Here is a 19555-nt window from a genome sequence, read left to right on the forward strand (position 1 = left end):
ACCATATAATATATAAATTTTTTACAGGCACTCTACTTGTTTTCCTATATAATCAATATGTACTTCATGATTATTATGTTTAAAGTTTTTTTTGTTTGTTTTAAATTTTTTGCATTAAAATATCCTTGCATGACTACAGAAATCTTGTTAACAGAAATTTTAAACTGCAGACTTTCGGAAGAACACTTGCAGCCACTATAACTTGTTAATGTATGCAAGCATGTGCACACAATACATCATCTCTTTAATCTTCATATACTATATATGTAATGTATGACATTCACACACATGCAGCTAATTATTACTTTCATTTTAAGCAATTCTGAATAATATCTACAATTTTAATTATCTTATTTCAGAAAATTAGAATACTCAAAGGGTATTTACTTATTTATTGATATTGATCTTATTAAATTATATGGCAGCTTTCTGTTTTGTTCTGTTTGTTTTGTTTAGAGCTTTATAGATTTTAAGATACATTAAATACTGAAGCTATTCATAGCTCAGTATTTAACTTGGAATACTGATGAAATTTTAATTATTAATATGTACCTTCTTGTTTGCATTATTACTACTACCATCACATGGACACTTCCATGGAGTCCTAATACTCATCATGGGAGATCTAAACTATCAATGCAATATCTATCATACCTCTCCTTGAAGCCATTAGCTGTGAGACAAAGCACTCACAGCTAACTCTGACTCAGGCAACCCATTCCATTCAATTCCCCACTCTCCAAGCAAAAAAAAAAAAAAAATCTAGTCCTCATGCCTTTGTTTAACCACACTCTTACCTAATTTTCAGGAATGACCTCTTGTTCTGTGCCATCTAGACAAGTGCTGAAATATTTCCCCTGTATTGGTCTTATAAAAGCCTTTAGGTAACTTAAATGTTTCTGTCATATCCCCTCTTTTTTTTTTTTTTTTGCCTACCAAACAACCTTGGCAATCCACAAACCCTCAGTCTATCCTCATAGGGAGCATTCCACAGACAACTCACCATCTTGGTCACTTGCTTCTGGATCCTCTCCACCACTTCCTCATCCCCAAGAAACCCAGGTGACCAGACCTGAGCATAATAATCCAGATGTGGCCATATCAAAGCTTTTTAAAGAGTAATGATAACTCCCTTATCTCTGCTTGTTAGTCTTCAATAGTCAAGATATTCTGTAAATCATGCTGCTAAAGTAACACTTTATCAGCATGCCCTCTTACCGTCAGCTCTCTATCTACTACTACCTCCAATCCCTGGCTTCATCAATTTTCTGGAGTATATTTCCCTCAATGTGATACATAGCTGGGTAATCTTTGTATCCCAAAATGCATAATTTTCCACATTAAATTGACATCCATTATGTTTTGCCCATATTGTCAACCTATTTAAATTATCCTGCAAGCTCTGTCACCTTGATTAACTATTACTGTACTCAGCTTTGCATCATCAGCAAACAACTGAATATCTCCCTTCAAATTATTTCCTGATTATTTATGTACAAATTATACAGCTGTGGTATACCACTAGTCACCTTCCTTCTCCTGGATTCTGCTCCTTCATATACTACTTTTTTTTGTCCATCAGCCACTCTTTTATCCATATCACTAGTTTCATATCCATTCCTATTTGTTGCAGTTTGCATAACAGAGTTACATGTGGTATCCTGTCAAACACCTTTGCCAAATCCAGCAGTATCATCTTCCTCTATCCAACTCAGTTGTCACTCTATTATAAAAAGTTAGTAGATTATTAAGATATTAAGAACCCTTCACAAAGCCATGCTTGTCCCTCTTGAGTATCATATTCTTATCCATCCATTTCTGAATTCTCTTTTTGACCAACTTTTCCAGTACTGTATTTGAATTCAGATTCTGCAATATACTAAGTACTTCTGTTCTCACATCAGTTCCTGTCACCTTTGTCATAACAATATTTTCACTTGGATAATATACCCTTGCAAAAAGATGAAATTGTTGAGCTACTGATCACTCATAGCTCAACAATTTCATCTGCCTCTCCATCATCTGCCATTAAAGTTATCCTTCCATAGTCATTCTTTCTTTACTTTTCTTGTCACCATTTGTATTATTAACTCGGTACTGGGACAGGTCATTTATATATACTGACTATAACCGAGACTAGAATAACAATTAAATTTATTCAAAACACAACATGTTTCATCGGATTGTCCGACTTCTTCAGGCATGGGAACATAGAAAGCAAATAAACACTATAAGAAGCATCGCATCACTATAAAATGACTATTATAAAATCAGCTTTGAACTGTAGCTACAGTCCGTGTTGAAGTTCTATTGTTAAGTAGCTGCGTGCGTCTGCCTCTACAACATTTTCTTTGTTTGCAGCTCCTGCTTAAAGATACTGCTCATCCATCTAATCTAACTCCCACCAAAATTCTCCCCTTGATCATGGGTATACAGTGTGATATTACTTCCTTCCGATACACTTTGACTATTCCCCATGCACTGTGAATATCCTTCCCTTTCAGGTCTTTATGCCATGGTACTGCTTCAAGCTGCCTCCTAAGTGCATCATAATCATCTGCCATGTAGTCCCATATATACATTTTCTTAACTATAATTCCACATGTTTTGCTACCTTCCAAGTCAAAACCACATGATCACTTTCCCCAATCAGAAGAAAAATAGCTACCTTAGTTATGGACAGGTCATCTGATCCTATAACAAGATCCAACACTCATATCCCCAGTTCCCTCTGTCACATTCTGCTTCAAGTAATTATCTCTTAGTAAGTGAATAAATTCCATATCCTTCCCACCATGTGATCTTTCCTCCTTCCAATCTATGTCTCCAAACTTGAAGTACCCCATAATAATTATTTGACTTGCACTCATTGTTGTAGTGATCTGCTGATGCATGTCTTCCACTCATCCCTGGCACCACCTGGCCTATAGCAGCAACTAATTTGTCCTGTTGGCCTCAGTCTCACACCATTGAGTCAAAAGAACTGCCATCTGCATGACAGACCCCTATTCTTGTTGGTCATAATTCATGTGCTATCATCAGTAGTACCCTACTCCAACCTCCCTGAAAGTACTAAATCCATCACATTCTATTCCTGTAACTACATCTGCTGTTAGCCATGCCTCACTAATACCTATAATGTTTGGCAAGGTTGCACTGACCAATGCCAAAACTCCTCCCTCTTGTTTCTGATATTTCTGGCATTAGTATATAGAAACTGTAGCCCTGCCCCAACCTTTACTTCATTAATTTGACTACCCAATTCAGTATTTTTGCTTGAGAGACTAGATTCTGCACTTGTTCATTCATGCACTCATTTGCTTCATGGGTGCCTTCAGACACCGTTATCTGCATCTGCCCTAATTTCTTTAGCTTTCTTGACTTTGAGCTTCCATTTAAATGCAGTTCATCAGCATTGAACAAATCTTTACGTCCGTCAAACTCAGGCCATAGGTCCACAAACTCTACATCATGCCTTCTGCGCAATGTGCATATTGATTCATTAGCTATCATTCCTCTCCATCTCGGTTGCCTCTATCATAGCTAGGCAACAGACTTACAAATTTCAATTCTCACCCTTTTAGAACTAGAAACAGACTTTCTTTAAGATAAACTAGAATGTATATTTAAATATAGTGAACAATATATTTTTATTCAAAGCAGTTTTTGGAAACAACCGACTGTTCACTTATGGTTCTGTTAATGTGTTATGAAAATTGTTTATTTACTGATCAAAAGATTGGGATTTTCATTATTGAAACATTAATTCCAAGTCACTATTTTTTTTTTTTTTAATTTCCCAAATGCTTGGTATGCATTTTTATTATTTTTTTATTTTTTTGCATTAATAAGCATTCATCTTGTTTATTATTGATTTCTTTAATACTGTTAAGCTTGTTCTTATATAATTTTTTCTTACATGTACAGATTACTGTAATAATAATCAGTAGCATAAACTTTATAAAATTGATTAATCAATTTTATGAAGTTTTTTTTTAAAATCATTATTATTAGTAATATCTAACTAAACTGTATCTAGTAACATAAGCTCTTACTTCTGCCATCAAAAATTTTAGCTTCATTAATCATACAAGTCTGTGATTTTGTGCTGCCATAAATATGTATTGAACCTTAATTTAATAAGCCTTCCATGTGAGCCACTTAATAAAAGGGCAACTAATTCTGAAACAAATTATAAGGATAATCATAAAACAGTAAAATACCCAGAATATTTGTTAAAATATTTTTACTTAGATTAAAAACACATTGATATGTTTTGTTAGTTATTTTTCAACATCATTAGGATGAATAACTATATAATACAAGTAAAAAATCTTGTAAAACTGAAAAACTTTAAAAACTGAAAATAGTTTTACAACACATTTCAGAGCCAGGAAGCAAAGTCATACATGTAATGTGTCTAACCACATCTGTTATTTGTGCAAGTACACGTAACTCGTATTTGGCATAGTTAAGATGTGATGCATTGTGAGATTAGATCAGTAATTTCTAAACATCATGCAGAATGGGATCTTGCTTCAATATTCAGATTGTCATGTGAGTACAAAGCCTCACTATACTCCTTTAAAAAGATGCCACAGGAGGTTATTTTTTGACTTAACACATCAAAGCAGATCTGACCATTTCATGATCTTCCATTAAGACATGAGCAGCAAGGCCTGACTTTTTCCTTTGTGGATTACCCCAGTCAGACATAAGTAAGCATTACCCAGAAACAGTAAATTTTATTGACTACAGGATATTTCTAGAACATTATACTATAGAAGACTTTGAAGCATCTGAACTGGTTTAAATGTGACACTGAATGAAACCTGCACAGATGTGCAGGTTTCATTCAGTGAAACATCTTACAAGATGTTTCATTCAATGAAACATCTTGTATGAAACCAGCACATCAAGTCCCTGAAAAAGAATTTTGTAAAGAATCCTGCATTTTATATCTTTTCCGCTCTGAATTGTGTAAACCATGCTATAGAAATACTATAGATCTTCTTCGAGTGCCATCTCCTATCAGAGGTCGGTGACCACCTTGGCAAATTTTGAGTGATTCTCAGCCACGCTGAGTGGTCTCTCAGAGTTCATGCCAGTCCAATGTCTGTCTGCCAGCCAAGATTTTCTGCATCTTCCTTGTCCTCCTCTTCCATTTATCTTTTTTTTTTCTTTACGAAGTAGGTGACCGAGATATGCAGTTTTCCTTCTTTTTATGGTATCTAAAAGTTCACATGATTTCCCCATTTGTTCCAGTACTTCCTGATTGGATGTTTTTGCTGTCCGTGGGATTTTTAACATTTGTCTGTATAACCACTCAAAGGCTTCAAGTCTTTTTATTGATGTTGTCTTCAAGGTTCAAGTTTCTGCACCATACAGCAGTACAGACCATGCATAGCATTTAACCATGCATACTCTACGCTCTAAATTTAAACTGCAGTTACACAGTGTTGATTTCATCAAGAGAAAATTTTTTCTTCCATTTCAATTCTAACTTTTATTTCCATTTCTGGATTGCGATCTTCATTTAACCAGCATGAATCTGAGATATTTAAACTTTGCCACTCTATTTGGTTACAGTTGACCTTCATCATGCTACCTAAAAAAGCAAATGTGAAAACTTGTAATGAAACTTCTTTGAAATTTCTGTAACAGAAATCTTCTTCTAGGTAAGGCATGGAGCTGCTATCCCAATCAATGGTATGGTTAGTAATTGCAAAATGATGGGCTAGACCTGAGTTGTCTGTTCTGTCGTTATTAACATCTCCTATATGTTATTTTTTTTCAGATTTCGAGGCTTCTCGATGTCTGTCTGAAATAGTTTAGACCACAAGCAGTGACTAACACAACATGTATGGAGTGTGTTGTGTTAGTCACTGTTATGAGAGCACGTTCTTAACAGAAACCAGGGAATAATAATAGCTGACATGGAAAACCTTAATAAGATCACTCAGTCTGCCAGAATTTAATTTCGCTCAAAACTACAGAACGCACTCTCATAACAGTGACTAACACAACACGCTCCATGCATGTAATGTTACACGTTCTGTTTTAATGTTTAATTTATACGATAGTGTTACTCCATTTTCTCTGTACTAGCCACTTTGAGTTTTTTTCTCTTACTGTTATAAGCCTTAAAGAAGCCAGACAGCCCTGTCAGCGAAACTTGTTGTATTAGATGTTTATAATCATGGTCAATTAAAGATCAATGTATATTTCATTTTAATTATATGTTTGAATGACCAAATATAAACTAAACTATTTCTGCTGGTATTCTATCCGGTCCTAAGGCGTTACAATTTTTAACAATGAGTTTAGTGCACATTCTACCTCTGATATTACAATGCATGGACCTTCCATATGTTCATAAGTATTTTCTGGGTTCTGTGTGCTATCAGTAAAGAGATCTATATATTTTACCCATTCTTGCATTTTGCCATCCTTTTCGGATATTATTTCTCCCTTTTTTTTCGAAGGATACAGAATTATTTTTTCTTAAATATACCTGAGGTCTCTTTCAACTTTTTGTGTAGATTAAAATTTTCATGCTTTTCCTGTAGAATTCTATTTCTTTACGTTTTTCATTCATCCAAATTTTTTTTGCTTCTTTGATCTTGCATTTAATAATTTTCTGAACCTCCTTATATTTTGTTGGGCTATGATTTTTATATGATCTGCGTTGATCCATGAGAGAAAGAATTTCATCAGTTATTCAATCTTTCTTTTTTACTGCTCTATTAGGACACAAGGTATTGGTACATTTCTGTATGAAGACAGATTTTAATTTGTCCCATGATGCCATCATTCTTGATAAGTGCTAGCTCTTGATTCAGATCTTGACTCAATTTGTTTCTTATCTCTGTGTTTTTAATTTTCCCAAATCAAACCTTTTTTGTTGATGTTCTTCTTAAGTATAGCTTTCAGTCTAAGTTTTAACTCTGCCACCAGAAGGTTATGATCAGAAGTAATATCTGCAATAGGATAGGTTTTTGTACTCTTTATCATCATCATCACAAACCATGGGCTCACTATCCATTGGTGTCCGATGCCTCATTCACTATCTTCTTCCACCTTTCTTTGTCCAGTGCACAGTGTTGCAGTTTCTGTACACCCATTCCACACCTGTCCTTTATATCGTCTATCCATTCTCTGTATGGTCTACCTCTTCTGTTTAAATCATCTAAAATACCAAACATAAATGTCTTTATCTTCCGGTCCTCACTCATTCTACAGATGTGTCCAAATAATTGCAGCCTCCATCTTATAATCTTCTGCATTAGATTCTCTTTTGGTTGTATCTTCCAATAGAGCTCTTCATTTGTGATTTTCTGTACCTATCCTATTCTTAGAATCTTTCTGTAACAAGTTCTTTCAAATACCAGAATTCTTTTTCTTGATTCCTTATTTATTACCCATGTTTCAGATCCTTACAATACACTGCTAAAGATTCATGTTTCCAGTACTTTTAGTTTTGTTTGCAGGCTGATCACTTTACTTTGCCAGATGTTATCCATGGCCTTCAGATTTGTTCTTCCCTTTGCAATCCTGATCTTTATTTCTTTTTTTACAGTCCAAATCATATGTCATTTTACTTCCCAAATATGTGAATTGTTCTGCATTTTTTATATCAGTTCCATCCACTTGTATCTTTTGTTTCATGTTCTTCTCACCAAATACCATGGTCTTTGTTTTTTCCAAGTTCATAACAAGTCCAATCTCTTCCCTTCGTCATTTAACAGTTTCAGTATTTTTTGTAGTTCTCTTTCATCTGCAAATCTCAGATTGTTAATTCTCATTCTGTGTACAGATATTCCTGTTACATCTTCCTTCAGTTTGTCCATTGCTCTTTCTAAATGTGCGATGAAAATGCTTGGTGATATTGGATCTCCCCTGTCTAGTACCTCTGCTTGTTCTAAACCATTTCCCCAAATCATCACCTATTCTAACTGCTGCAACTGCATTTTGATAAACATCTTTTAATATAGCTATTAGTTTTTTTATCAATTCCATAGGATTCCAGAACTGCTAATGTCACTTTCTGGTCAATACTGTCAAATGCTTTCTGAAAATCAACAAAGCAAGTATATATGTTTTTGTTTTTTCTCCTAGCTTTCTCTGCTATTAACCTTATTGTCAAAATCTGTTGAATTGTAGTTCTATCCTTCCTAAATCCTGCTTGCTCATCTGTTTGGTGTGCTTCCAATTGTGTTCTCCATCTTTCTGTCAATATCATCATCATCACTTTACCAAGGTGACTTGTCAAAGCAATTGTTCTATAATTTTTACATTCTAGCTTATTTCCTTTCTTGTATAATGTCAATAATATTGATTTCACCCACTCCTCTGGCATTTTCCCTTCTTTCCATACCATATTACATAGTTGGTGCATTTCTGTAACCATACTTTCACCACCATATTTAATCATTTCTCCAGTGATGTTATCGTTACCAGGACTCTTGTTGTGTTTTAGCCGTCCTATTGCTTTTTCTATCTCTTCTCTTAAAATGTCCATATCATGCTCATTACCTGGTGGTGATATCTGCTTCAATTCTTCAGTCAGTTTCCCAACATTATCTAAATCTCGTTTTTCTTCATATAACTCACTACAGTATCTTGTCTACCACTGTACAATTTTTTCTTTATTCATCAATACTTTGCCTTTTTCATCTTTAATTGTGGTCTGTTTTGGTTGCCACTTTCTATTAATAGTTCTGATCATTTTGTATACCTCCCTTGTTTTATGCTCTCCATAATACTATTCTATATTGTTACATTGGGCTTCTACCCATTTCATCTTATCCATTCTGACTGCTTTTTTCACCTCATTGCACTTTCTTCTATATTTCTCCTCTATTTGTTCTGATGTATCCCTTCTTATCTTCAACATTCTTTTCTCCTGTACTAACTTCAGTGTTTTTTGTCTAATCCATTTCTTCTTGATCTTCTCTTCTTCTGGTACTGTTTCTTCAACTGCATCTTCTATCGCCTTTATTACTCTTTTCACTCTTAGATTAAGAGTTTTTTTCTTTCTCCACACTTTTAAGTTTCTCTTCTAACATAGTTCTGTACCTTCTTCCTATTTCTGCTTCACTTATTCTTAATGTATCTCTTCTATTCTGATGTTGGGGTTTATATTTCTTTTTTAATTTCAACTTGATGTTTGCAATCGCTAAACTATGGTACGAGTCTATATCCACTCCTTGAAAAGTTTGACACTGATGTTATTCATCTTCTTTTAATCGTAATCATATCAATCACGTTCTTGGTTTTCCCATCATTTGATTGCCAAGTCCATTTTCTACACTCCTTTTGTTGGAATCTTGTGTTACAGATCATTGTCTTGTGGTCCACAGCAAATTCTAACAATTTTTCACCTCATTCATTTTTCTCCGAAACCATATTTTCCCACGACTCTTTCCCAACCCCCATTATCTATTCCAACTCTGGCATTCCAATCTTCTTCAATAATTAGCGCATCTTGCTTTGGTATTGTTTCTATTGTCTCTGTCAGATCTTTGTAAAATAAGTCAGTATCCTCATCTGTGCTCAGATGTGGGTGCATATATCTGGACTATTGATATGCTAAATGGTTTTGCCTGAAATCTTGCTACTGCGATTCATTCATTGATTGGTTTGTAGCTTAACAGTGCCTCTCGAGCTCTTTTGTTAAGAAGAAAGCCAACTCCTGCTTCGTGCCATGTCCTGACCATATTACTTCACATCCATTGATCTCTCCAGATGATGTTCATCGCATCTCCCTCAATCCTCAGTATATCACACCGATATCTCTTCATTTCCTCATGAAGTAATTCTAATTTTCTTGACATCCAGAGTGTCTGCACATTTTACATTACTACTGATAACAGTTCTGTTAGTTTCTGTTTCCTTTCGGTCCACTTTTCGATCCAACCCCGATTGCTTGATTTGTATTGCAGGCCTTGTTAATCCAGGCGACATCCTAGCTGGCACGTTTTACTTGTTGATCCTATAGGCATCAGATAACAATCGTGTTTTTTCTTTACAGTCAGAGCATCGACACTCATCTGACTGACCCTACTCCTTTATCCAGGCTTGGGACTGGCATGAGACCACTAAGGATTCCATGGCAGAGTTGTACTCTTTATAGAACTTCGAAATCGTTGATTAATTAGCAAGTAATCAATTTGGTTTCTGACTATTTTCCCATTATTATCCTGTGGTGATCGCCAAGTATACAGCCTTCGGGATGGTAGCTTAAACCATGTGTTTGTGATTATTAGCTCCTCTTCATGGCAGAATTGAATAAGACTGTTGCCTCTCTCTCATTTCTTGTTCCCAGTCCATGTTTGCCGACTACATCTCCACTTCTACCTTTCCCAACTGTAGCATTGAAATCACCCATGACGATGTTAATATCATGCTTTTTTGTGTTTTTCATTAGTTTTTTAATTGATTATAAAATACTTCGATCTCAGTATCACTCTTGTCAGCAGTAAGGACACAGACCTATAAGATTAACATCTAGTGGTTGACCTTTCAGTTTTAATAACATCATCCTATCTGAGTAGGGGATAAAGCTCAACAGTGACTTATTGACATCTTTCTTTAATATTATTCCAACTCCGCTTTGATGGTTGTTTTCACTACTTCTAGAGTGATACATTGTCTTGCCATTAACTTGAGTTTTGCCTGATCCTAACCACCTAACTTCACTTATTCCTAAAATCCCAATTTCAAGTCTTTTCATTTCTTGGATAGCATTTCTTAGCTTACCTGCTTCATACAGGGTTCTGACATTCCAGGTTCCTGGTTTTAATGAACACACCATTTTTAGCCCAGAGATTCATATGGAATAAGAGAGAAATTAGTCGGAACACTAAATTAGCTGTATACAAGACAGTGTTCAAACCAGTTTTAACTTATGGATCTGAGAGCTGGGTCAGAAGTAAAACACTTGACCAAAGACTAGAGACCGCAGATATGAGAGTCCTGAGAAAGATTATAGGCGTGAACAGATGGCATCAATGGCAATATCACATTAAAAATGAGGATATTAGGAAAGAACTTGACATTGTCTGCATCCAGGAATGCGTTAGCAGAGCTAATCTCAGGTGGTATGGTCATTTAAACAGAATGGGCGAGGAAAGATTAGCAAAACAGGTGTTCTCTGCCAGGTTGGCAGGAAAACGACCCAGAGGAAGACCAAGATATAGGTGGATTGATATGGTACAAAGTGCCTTAGACGATAGAAATATAAGATCTGATAATGTTGGAGTCTTGACAAGTAACAGACTGATTTGGAGGAAAATTGTAGATAGGAAGTTAGTAATGATATAATTTTTTCATGTAATACTATCACATCCTGTACACCCCTTGTAGGTACATGGCAGGAATTTGATGATGATGATGATGATTCTCTCACCCCTGTTCCATTTAAGGGATGCCAGGAACTCAGGGCCATTTGTGTCGATTTGCTCACCATGGTGGTTAGTCTGGAGAGAGAGAGAGAGAGAGAGAATAGAGCAGTAGTTTCTCCATTTGCTTTCTGCTCCTCAGTATTACAGACATACACAATAAACTATATTCCCATCTGCAATTTTCTAATCGCAAGCTTTACCATCATCATGAGACTTCAACCTTGTGTCAGTACTGACAAAGCTGCTTCCCTTTGCCAGAGGATTGAATCCTTTATTTTTCCTTGTAACCCTAGGTAGGGGCCCTAACCGGGTACTGACAGCCGGAGCCAGCTGAGCCCGGGTTGTTTATAGAGGTCTGCTCCTCTGAAGATTCTTCTGCACATTTCACTGTTGTTTGGATTCATGTTGATTCTCACAGATAACATTACCCTCATCTGCCCAATGCTGTATACGGTCTCTCACTACTTTCTCCAAGATCTTAACAACTACTGATGACACACAGACTGGCCTATAATTAGACACTTCTAGTCTGTTACCACCCTTTTGCAATGGCACTATCTTACCTTCCTTCCATTCCCTGGGCACCTTTGCCAAAGCCAGACTTTCATTGAAAAGCCACGTTAAAGGCACTGTCAATTCCCTAGCACATTCTCTCGAAACGCGTGGTGAAATACCATCCAGTCCCACAGCTTTACTGACATCCAGAGTACTCAATATCTGAAACACACTCTCCTCCTGTACCTCTAAACCTCGAACCTGCCCTATCCCTCTAGCATTAAAACTGACTCCTCTAGGATGAAATATTCCAATAAAGTGTTCATTGAACAATTCCACTATGTCCTCTGCATCAGTCACTCTATTCCCATTTTTATCCCACAATATCATTCTTCTAGAGTCATTTCTCCTCTTACTGGCCACATAGCTAAAAAATTCCCTAGGATTTTCTTTGGATCTTAGGGCCAATCTCCTCTCATATTCCAGTTTCACTTTCCTTACCACACTAGTCACTCTTCGGGCCTGTGTCTTATATTCTTCATGCATCTTCTCTTCACCTGTCTCCTTATATCTCTTCCATAGCCTCTTTTTCGCATGCAATTCCTGTTTAATATTGTTTGTCATCCACTTTACTTCAAATTGTGTCCTCTTCTTCACTCGTGGTATACAACTTACCACTGCTGCTAACGAATATTCTTTCACAATTTCCCATGCACTAATGATATCCCGGCCTTCCAATTCCTCCCTCCATGAAACTTCCCTAAGTTGACGTTTAAGACTATTATAATCACCTGCTTTATAATTCCACATAAGTTCCCGTCTCTTTGATCTCCTGCATGTCTATTCATTTTCCAAGTCAAAACCATATGGTCACTCTCTCCAGCTAGTGGGAGAGATGTCATCTCAGTTATTATCAACTCTTCCGATGCTATAACCAAATCCAAAACTCTTGAACCTCTTGTTCCCTCTGTTACATGTTGCCTAAGACATTTGTTCCTCAAGAAAAGAGAAATGAAAACAGCAGAATTACAATTCCTTGGGACTGCAAAATAGTTTCCAGTTACTGTGTTCATAATGTCTGACACAAACCAACAACTACAGAGGATAAACAGGCTCTTAAGAACATAGAAAATGAATATCATGACTGGAAGTCACTAAAAAATTTAATAATGGAGGAAGGAGCAGCACAAAATGAAATCAAAATGATCATAGTGAACCATTCTGGGTATACGATAAAACAACTTTGAAGAATTATTATGAGGTAACTTGTAAAGAACAATCGTAGAAAATACAAAAGAAATGGAGTCGTAAGCATATTTCAACACTGAAACTAAAAGGCATTAAAATCCTTATGTGAAAAAGGCAGTTACAGCAGATGCTATTACACCTAATTGCTTAAATACACTGGATACAACATTGCATAATTCAGAGGGTTTAGTCAGAAGACTGATATCAAAATGATTGACATGGAGCTCTCATACTAATTACAAAAATATGAAAATAAAAAGTCTACTGAAATTACAACTAAAGACTGCCATTCTGCTGGTTTGCAGAAACTGAATAAGGGGAAAAATGCTATATAATCTTCATCGTTATAATCACCTTAATCAGAATCTTCATCAGAATCATCATCATCTAAGATCTAAGTACTGCGCTAACTTCAACAATGTTAATGGCACTCTTAATCTCAAAAGTCATAAGAGTATTTCATGTATTACAACATCAGTAACAGTGGATAAATATAGCAGGTAGTCCTTAGATAAGATCTCAGAAACTTTATTGGCCAAAAGGATATTCTTTATTCCCTCAGGATGAACATAAAGCTCGACCTTGGAGACTTTTTTGCAGATGGCTCGGTCTCTAAAAGTTCTATGCGACGGTAAAAAAAAAGTCAGAAAATAAATGCCCTCTGAGAACACCAGTTATAGCATGACTCACACAATTACCAGTAAGAGCTTCCTGGTCTCTTAGGAATTTCACCCTCATACTTGCAGTGTGAACTTCTTCCATTAACTTAATGGTTGAAACCATTAAGTTTGTTGCTCCATCATTTAAAGCACAACGCTTGGGCTTATCATTGTTGCCAGATAAAACAATGTCTCGAGATGTTTGCAAAATACCATAATTCGAGTCCTTGGGAATTCCACTGAATTGTCCAATTTTCATGTGATATTCCATTAATAAACCCAATAGAGACCCAACAAAAAGAACCGACTGACTGCACTGCTATTAAGATGCATGGTTAAGGAAGCCAAAATCCTATTATGAGAAGAAATTAGCCAAACAGTCCATCCCAAAGAGCTGTTTCGCTATGTGTTAGATAAAAAAAAAAGTGACAATGGGAGTTTAACTTTAATAAATGCTGATGGTAGCAAGGTGATAAAAAAAAAAAAAGACAAAATAGTTAAGTCACTGAGTGACCACTTTGTAATGGACTGTTATTCAAGTGAGGATACTGCAGTGACAGAAATTGATGTGAGAATAAAGGTTGATTAATGGAAGTACTTACTATATTGCAGAATCTTAATGCAGATACAGCCATGGAATTAGATGGAATACCACTTATTACATTATGAGAATTTGCAAATGCTGTTTATCTTAAGTCTCTCAAATAAAGTCCCAAGGAAGTGAAAGAATAGTTCTATTGCATAAAGAAGGCTCCAAGACTGCAATAGCAAATTATAGACCAATCAGTATCTTTGGAGTGGTGGTAAAGGTACTGGAGAAGTTGGTTAAAGAAAGAATTCAGGAATAGGCAGATAAGAAGCATAGCTTTAAGGTCGTGCCTTAGTAATTTACTACCCCTTTATAATAGTGATGACTGAGTGGGATAACGAGTACATGATAGTACTTCTGGATGTTGTGAAGGTCTTTAATAAGATACTACGTGAAACACTTATACAAATTGGAACATAATGGATCGATATGAACTTGAGGATATGGAGGTGCTAATCGACAGATACCAAGTCAAATATGGAGGAGCAGAATTCAGGAGAAAGCAGGTGATTAGTGGTGTGCTTCAAGACTCTATGCTTAGACCACTGCTTTTTAACTATACATAAATGATATAAAGAAATTTTAAAGAACGGAATCACTTGTTTGCTGATAGTATGGCCGAAAGATAACACACACCAGTTTCATGTGGAAAATTGTAAAGTTGCGCATTTTGCGATGAAAAACATACTAGCACTGTGTACTGCATTGATGAAGAGGTACTCCAGGAAATTGATGCTAGAGATTTGGAGGTGTTTGGTGGATAGGAAGTTGAAATTCAGAAGGCATACTACAAAGGTAGCCAAGGTAGTTAATAAGATTATTTGGTTATTGAAGAACATGCTAACAAGCAGAGATAACTAAGTTATCACTCCTCTCCAAGGCTTTGATATAGCTATATTTGGATTACCATGCTTAGGTCTAGTCACTTGGGTTTCTTGAGAATGAAGAAGTGGCATACAGAAGATCCAGAGGTGAATTAGTGAATGTTCTGGGGAATGTTCCCTATAACAATAGATTGAGGGTTTGTTACAGAAGTTGGTTGATTGATGGAAAAGAGGGGATATGATGGAAGTTACATTACTAAAAGGATTTTATAGGACAGAGGGAGGAAGGTAGAACAAGGGTTCACTATTAGAAATAGCATAAGAGTGCATTTAGCAAGGGTGTGAGGACTAGGTTCTTCACTTGGAATGTGAATGAGCATGATGGGTGATCAGAGTCACATGCTTTGTTAGTCAGTGCATTCGTGGAAAAATAAGATGAATGTTTGGATAGTGTGGGTCTCCCATGATGAGTCTTTGAACTCCATAGAACTGCAATAATAATAAAAACAGTGAACTGCATCATGACAAATGTGTTAATGTGTCATGTATGTAAATTTGCTCTGCTCTGAATCTTAATAAAATCTTAATTAATCTTAATTAAATTATTAAAATGTGAATATTTCTGGTATCCTTACTGCTTTTTTAGAATTGAGATAATTGGAGGGAAAAATTCAGTGGTTTAATGATAAAAGAATGCATGAGTTTTTTAATTTTTTGAATTATGTTGTCATCTTTTATTTAGTATTTGTATTTTTGTAAGTTTTGTATGTTATATACAATGTATATAATTTTATAACATATGCCTTTAGCTTGTTAAATTTCAATGTCTGCTAATTTTTTAGTATTGATCATGAACATTTTCTAATATATGGGAAAATATTTCACTGTCTCTGTTTTTCCTTTTATGATGCTTTACCTTTTAAACATAGTGGCTAATATAACTATTTTTGAAATTTTAAGTATTTGTTCTAGGGCCAGATTTTGCCAGCATTTCAAGTAATTCAGCAGTCAATTTTTATTAACATGAGACCTCCATGGTGTCAAGACTCATCATGGATAATTGTAATTGATGATGCTCTTTTGATGACAAAACATTGATTATGTTTATAATTTATTTGTTTTATGGTATGCTAATCCAGATGTGAAATTCTGCTTGCTGTGTGGTTCATTAAAGAAGAGATATAGAAATCGTATATCCAGAACTGACTGGACTAATACCAGAAATGTGCCACAAACTTATGCATTTTGTAATAAACATTGTGCAGGACACAAAAACATTTGAAAAATTAATCGAGAAGAGCAGTTGGGCCAAAGTAACCAGTTGTGGCCAGTGTATTTTGTTAAGTGCTTGTAGCCACTCAGTAGGTTGCCTATTTTAGGGAATGAAAATCCTGAACTTCTGAAAGGTAAAACCCTTCCACTTCTCTGAGACTAGCTACCACACCTTCATTTAAAAGGCTCTTAATAGAGGTTCCTTGCATCCTATATAGAATTTGAACCTAGTCATTCCAACAAAGGGAAAATGTTGCACAATTTCGCAATTGCATTGTGGGTGCTCTTGGATCAGTAGAAAATCTGATTCATGGCCAGCAAAGGTGGCTTGCATTTGTATACAGTATCATGACATTTTAAGTGATTTAAAGAAAACTAGGCAAAAAAAAAAAAAAAAAATCTCCCCAACTCATTCACTGTCATAGCACTCACAACCATCTTTGGCAATCCATTCCATTCATGTACTGCCATTAAGTCTCCAGAAATGGCTGAGTTGCTATGAAATAAAGACTTTATATGACCATTTGTTTTAATTTATAGAATAGCCTTCTAAAATTGGAGAAAGTGATTAATATTTCAGGGTTGTGTGGAAGGGGGGGGTGACTATACAGGACACCTAGATTTTGATGCTTAAATAGTGGAATGGTGGTTTTGATATAGATAGTGTCAGCTTCTACATACTGTGGCCAAAGCAATTAAGCACAATATATAGAATCATAAAAATGGAAGCTAGAAGGTATGAAATGTTCAGAATTAACATTTAACAATTTTAAGCAACAAAATGTCTATACCCAATTTCTTTTTGGATATGCTAGAATTTAATAAGTCTATAAAGTTTTTTTCAGCTTAAGCTTACATTTAATTGCATTTCAGATATGTTTTGTGGAAGATAGCTATTTCAGTAAATAAATTTAAAAAAAATTTTTTTTTTTTATTTATAACATAAGCAGAATATTTTTACAAAGAAATGGTGAAAACATTGTAAGAAATATTAACATGTAATAAATATAAAAAATTATCTACATGTGCTAATTTCTTATTTTAATAATCCCTACTTTATAACTTTAGTATAAAATGAGTTTATAATCACATACTGAAAGGACAAAAAGGTATGGAAAGTATTACAGCTTATCATGTTTACATATCTAGTAAATGTTTCACGTGGGGAGAAGGAAAGTCAGGGTGGATAGGAAGACACTGCATGAGAAGGGTAGATGCAAAAGTCAGTGTGTGAATAGACAAAAGATTGAGATGACCTAGGATGCTGGTTATGCAAGTGTTTGGATATGGTGAGGTGTGTAGGTTCAGATAAAAATGGTAGAATGACAACCACTGCAGACAATATAGTTGATATATTAAATGAGCAATTCATAAAGGTATATCATACCTGCAAATGCAGCATGTAGAACTTCAGAACCTGATTGCAGTGGGAAGGGAGGTGCTGATGGTGAGTGAGCCAGAAGTATATGTGGAGTTGGATAAACTTGATGTTAATAAGGCTGTAGGGCTTGATATCACGATGAGTTTTGAGAGAATGTTCCAGGAAGTTAACAGCTTTGACTCACCTTTTAAACTTAGATTGGTACAGGTTACAAGCGGAAAGAAAGTAAAATTGTTCCACTTCATAACGGAGATAATAAGGCTAAGGCTTTGAATTATAGGCCAATCTGTGTGTCTGGAGTTGTGGTTAAAATGTTAGAGAGGTTAGTGAGGATCAAGATTCAGAATTGAGTTGTTTACAGCAGCATACTCTTTGATGGACAGCATGTTTGCTAAAAAAGGAAGATTGTGTTTTAGCAATATGCTTACTTATAACAAGATGACAAATGCATTGGACAGGGGAAATGCATGTATACTGATATATTTAGATTTTGCAAAGGCCTTAAGTAGATTGCCACATGACAAGCTGGTAATTAAATTGGAATAGATGTGGTTGAATGGTACATTATTGCTTTGGAGTGGAGATTAGTTGTCTGATAGGTATTATCAACAAGTTGTGTTTGGGCAGTGATATCCCAGAATAGGAAAGTGATTAGTAGTGTGCCACAAGCATCTTTTTTGGAGCAGTTGCTGTTTAACTTGTATGTTAGTGTGATATTGGGAATAGGTTTTGAGTGGTGATATGTAGTTGTGCACAAATAATGCAATTTGGAAGAACTGTGAAGAATAGAGGAGATGTTCTACTCTTCATAGTGTGAAGAGTAGAACATCTGCTCTACATGAAGGCATGATATGGTGTGTGTGTGTGTGAGAGAGAGAGAGAGAGAGAGAGAGATGGTTAGACCTCCCACAGACTTCTAGCTTTGTGCAGGACTTGAATAGACTGGGTCAATTGGCAAGTGTTGATAGGTATTATCAATAAGTTGTGTTTGGGCAGTGATATCCCAGAAAAGGAAAGTGATTAGTAGCGTGCCACAAGCATCTTTTTTGGAGCAGTTGCTGTTTAACTTGTATGTTAGTGATATTGGGAATAGGTTTTGAGTGGTGATATGTAGTTGTGCACAAATAATGCAAAGTTTAGAAGAACTGTGAAGAATAGAGGAGATGTTCTACTCTTCATAGTGTGAAGAGTAGAACATCTGCTCTACATGAAGGCATGATATGGTGTGTGTGTGTGAGAGAGAGAGAGAGAGATGGTTAGACCTCCCATAGACTTCTAGCTTTGTGCAGGACTTGAATAGACTAGGTCAATTGGCAAGTGAGTGGAGTTACCAATTCATCATTGCAAGCATAAGATTTTAAAATTGAGGAAGCAAAGATGGGATGTAGAGCATGAACCTGATTTCAGGGGACATGTTGTTCAAGTTGAGAACAGCACAGCAGACTATGGTAATGATGCGGAGGACACTGACGTGCAGAAATAAGAATGTTATGGTTGCACTGTATAAGGCTTTGAGCAGGCCATATATGGATTACTGTGTACAGATTTGGACACTTGGTTTTCTGAAGGCTGAATAGATATTAGAAAGAGTCCTGCAACGATTGACTAAGGAAGTTTCTGGTCTCTTGAATGTTAAGTATGAAGCCTGATGAGGAAATGCAATTTGTGGAGTCTAATGGATA

Source organism: Typopeltis vanoorti, chromosome 19 (genome assembly GCF_054136105.1).
Source record: "Typopeltis vanoorti isolate ZY-2024b chromosome 19, IOZ_Tvanoo_1.0, whole genome shotgun sequence".
Classification (NCBI taxonomy): Eukaryota; Metazoa; Arthropoda; class Arachnida; order Uropygi; family Thelyphonidae; genus Typopeltis; species Typopeltis vanoorti.